Source organism: Triticum aestivum, chromosome 2A, assembly GCF_018294505.1.
Source record: "Triticum aestivum cultivar Chinese Spring chromosome 2A, IWGSC CS RefSeq v2.1, whole genome shotgun sequence".
Lineage (NCBI taxonomy): Eukaryota > Viridiplantae > Streptophyta > Magnoliopsida > Poales > Poaceae > Triticum > Triticum aestivum.
In genome coordinates, this window is record NC_057797.1 from 634,649,394 (window position 1) to 634,654,179 (window position 4,786).

The following is a 4,786-nucleotide window of genomic DNA, read 5'->3' on the forward strand; positions in this document are numbered from 1 at the left end:
TGCCTGCTGTGTCCGGCGTGACGGTTACCGTCTCGAGTCGTGGGGCGCCCACGCGATCCATAGATTGATCTTGTTTGCCTTGCCTTGTCCTCCAACATATCTCGCAGGTCTGGTGCATTTTCCCGTGCCTTGGTACGGGGTGCGGCTTGAGTGGAGGGCCGAGCGGCCACTCTGTCGTGGCCACGAGGTGGCCGGTTGGCCGTATCAAGTGCTGGTGATGTAGGTTTAAGTGCTTCCTCCTCTAGTCGGGGTAGCAACCTGTGCTTTGGGTAGTGAGGGAGTCCTAGATTAGGGGGTGTTCGGGTAGCTGGACTATACCTTCAGCCGGACTCCTGGACTACGAAGATACAAGATTGAAGACTTCGTCCCGTGTCCGGATGGAACTTTCCTTAGCATGGAAGGCAAGCTTGGCGATGCGGATATTCAAGATCTCCTACCATTGTAACCGACTTTATGTAACCCTAACCCTATCCGGTGTCTATATAAACCAGAGGGTTGTAGTCCGTAGGCAACCAACTCCATACACAACAATCATACCATAGGCTAGCTTCTAGGGTTTAGCCTCCTTGATCTCGTGGTAGATCTACTCTTGTACTACCCATATCATCAATATTAATCAAGCAGGAGTAGGGTATTACCTCCATTGAGAGGGCCCGAACCTGGGTAAAACAAAGTGTTCCCTGCCTCCTGTTAACATCCGGCCTAGACGCACAGTTCGGGACCCCCTACCCGAGATCTGTCAGTTTTGACACCGACATTTGTGCTTTCATTGAGAGTTCCTCTGTGTCGTCGCCCTTGGGCCCGATGGCTCCTTTGATCATCAACAACGATACGATCCAGGGTGAGACTTTTCTCCCCAGACAGATCTTTGTCTTTGGCGGCTTCGCTCTGCGGGCCAATTTGCTCGGCCACCTGGAGCAGATCGAAAGCTACGCCCCTGGCCATCAGGTCAGATTTGGAAGTTTAAACTACACAGCCGATATCCGCGGAGACTTGATCTTCGACGGGTTCGAGCCACGGCCAAGCTCTGCCGCCAAACAGCACCTTGGAGGCCGCATACGCATCGGTTCTGACCCCTAACTCAGAGCCTATTACGCCAATCGAGGATGAATGGTTGGACGTCACCTTAGGGGTTGCGATCCCAAAAGCGATCGAGCCGAACGCTAGCCCCGCACTCTGCACTACCCGTGACTCCGAGGATCCGGACCCCTCCCCGGACTCCGAACCCCCCGCGCCCCCGCCAATCGAATCCGATGGGGCGCCGATAATGAAGTTCACCACCGCAGACATCTTTCAGCACTCGCCTTGTGGCGATATCCTGAACTCTCTCAAGTCCCTCTCCTTATCAGGAGAGCCCTGGCCGAACTACAGTCAGCGAAGATGGGATACGGACGATGAAGAAATTCAAAGCCCACCCACCACCCACTTGGTAGCCACTGTCGACAATTTAAACGACATGCTCAACTTCGACTCCGGAGACATCGACAGCATGGATGACGATGCAGGAGATACCGACGAACCAACGCCCATAGGGCATTGGACAGCCACCTCATCTCACGATGTGTACATGGTGGATACCCCTAAAGGAAGCGACAACGAGGAAAAAGGGGATGGGACGGGAGATCGACCCCCCGAAAAGCAATCAAAGCGTCGGCGTAAACGCCGACCCAAGCCCCGCCTCGACAAAAACCCAGCCATAGAGCAGGACGAGCCGGTAGACGACGAGCAGGCCTTAGAGCAACCGTCCGAACAGGGCAACACGGATAGAGAAACCGAATATCCCTCCCCCGGCGAAAATGGCATTCCGGACGACCTCACGCCGAATAAACCTACGGAGTAGAAGAATCCACGAGAAGCTCGTTGCAACTGCACGCAGCCTAAAGAAGCAGAAGCGGAAGCTAAAAACAGTGGAAGACGCACTCTGGATTAGATGGACCAAAGTAATCAATACCACAGATAAGTACGGCGGCAGTCACCGCACTAAAAGCTATCCGAAAAGAAAGCTACTGCTTGAATTCGATGAAGAGGCCCTAGAGCCCTCGCATTCAAAAAATGAAAAAGCCACACGGTCGGATAGACGACCCCATAAAGTGGCAAGCGGCGCCGCACCTAAATCGGCATGCGACCCACTTAAGGATTCGCATCATGGCCCAGTCAGGTCCATTTATGGGCCAAGAAAGCAAGCTCTCGTAAGCAACGCTATGAAGCCATCATCAGAATCCGGCATACCCAAATACAGGGGCGCCGCACACCCCCTATGTTTCACCGATGAGGTCCTGGACCATGAATTCCCAGAGGGATTCAAACCCGTAAACATAGAGGCATATGATGGAACAACAGACCCTGGAGTCTGGATCGAGGATTATATCCTCCACATACACATGGCTAGAGGAGATGATCTCCATGCCATAAAATATCTACCCCTTAAGCTTAAAGGGCCAGCCCGGCATTGGCTTAAAAGCCTTCCCGAAAACACAATTGGAAGCTGGGAAGAGCTCGAGGATGCTTTCCGAGCAAACTTTCAAGGGACCTATGTCCGCCTTCCGGATGCAGACGATCTTAGTCACATAGCTCAACAACCCGGAGAATCGGCTCGGTAGTTCTAGAATAGATTCCTCACTAAAAAGAATCAGATAGTCGAATGTCCGGACGCCGAAGTCTTAGCAGCTTTCAGGCATAACGTCCGAGACGAATGGCTCGCCAGACACCTCGGCCAAGAAAAGCCAAGAACAATGGCCGCACTAATAAGCCTCATGACCCGCTTTTGTGCAGGGGAGGACAACTGGTTGGCAAGGTGCAGCCCCAGTGACCCAAGTACATCCAAAACTACGGATGGAAACGGAAAACTGCGACGCAACAAGGACCGTCGCTGGACTAAGGACAAAAGTCCAAAGAGCACGGCAGTCAATGCCGGATTCAAAGGCTCACGACAAAAACAGGAAAAATCGCCCCCCCCCCAAGATAACAGGGACGATCCATCCAACCTAAATAAAATCCTGGACATGATATGTCAGATACATAGTACTCCCGGGAAGCCTGCTAACCATACCCACAGAGACTGTTGGGTTTTCAAACAATCCGGCAGACTAAATGCCGAACACAAGGGGATCGACACACCAAGCGAAGACGAGGACGAACCCCAAAAGCAGAGCACCAAGAAACAAAAGAGCTTCCCACAAGAAGTAAAAACAGTGAACTTACTTCACATAACAAAACGTGCGGCGCCCGTAAAGGTACGCACCACACGGCCCATCTCCAAAGGGTCCCGCCACTGGTTGTCAAAACCAATCATCTTCGATCAGCTGGATTATTCTAGGAATATCAAGAACGTAGGCTGGACTGCCTTGATACTCGATCCAATAATTGGCGGACTCTAGTTTTCAAATGTCCTTATGGACAGCGGCAGTGGACTGAACCTGATATATTAGGATACAATCCGGCACATGGGGATAAACCCAGCAAGAATCCGCCGCAGCAAAACCTCCTTTCAAGGGGTAATACCTGGTCCGGACACCCATTGTATGGGTTTTCTCCGGCTCGAAGTCATATTCGGCTCGGCCGATAACCTCCGCCGTGAAAAGCTGACCTTCCATATCGTCCCGTTCTCAAGTCGCTATCAAGCACTACGGGGACGTGAAGCTTTCGCTCGCTTTAACGCAATACCGCATTATGCATCTCTTACGCTTAAGATGCCTGGTCCACGAGGCATCATCTCTTTGAAGGGGAAGCACTAAAGTGCGCCTCCCCAAGCGGAGGACTGTGCGGCCGCTTTGACAGCCCCACAGCAAAACGGCCTCACCGGCCAAAAAACTTCGAAATAGGTCATTAAAGACCACGAACGCGGATAGACGAGTTCGGTGCAAAATTATCATTGATGCAGGCCTAGAAGCCATATGCCCCCGCACTAGGGGTTCCACTCATATACAATAAGAGACAATAATATATCTTACTTTATACTTTGTTTATTTTAAACTTTTTTTGGCACGACCCATTTTCAACTCAGTTCCTCTCTTTTACAGATGAACGTCGTGCGGCGCCCATCCAGGATACGGCACAACGGAGACACAGGCGCAGACGTGTAGTAGGGACCCGTCCTAAAGGATTCTTTTTAGATTAAGACCCTGCGTAAACCTTTTTTACTGTCTCTTGTTGCTACACATCCCCTGGTTTTTTCTTTTTGATATAACCAAGGAGGAGGCTGGCGTCTTGGCATGTGCCGACGTCAGAATTTTTGCACGTACCTGGACACTAGGGGCTTTTTTAATAAAGAGTGTCGTTTCGCCCGCACTCATAAAGACCGAACACCTTAGGGAGTGTTCAGTGTCGCGAGTTTTGGCATTATATGCATCAGCTCCGAATCATGACTTTGGTCAAAGGTTGGGTTGCCCGTCTCCTGAGTTCGGCTACCTTACATTCTGCTCTATCGGCTAAGGTAGCACCAGGAGAACTACTGCGATTGTGCCCCCGGTTCGGCCGGGCGAGCACCTCAGTAGAGAAAGCCAAAAACTGACTGTCATGATGTAGCGTGAGACTGGTCAGCCACTCGATGACCTATCGGAATCTATCGGATTCCTCCGCTTTAAAGAAGGGCCGCTTCCCGGTCAGGCACACACGCGCCCCGAATTCGGACGAGCGCAGTTGCCACCAAGGAGCTACCTAAAGAGTCTCATTGTCAAACACCTATGGCTAAGTGAAAGTGTTAAAGCATTATAGTCCAGTTGCCTAGCCCGCTGCGCTATCACCTCCTTTGTAGGACCAAGACGTTGGGTTAAGTGTGAAAATGCGT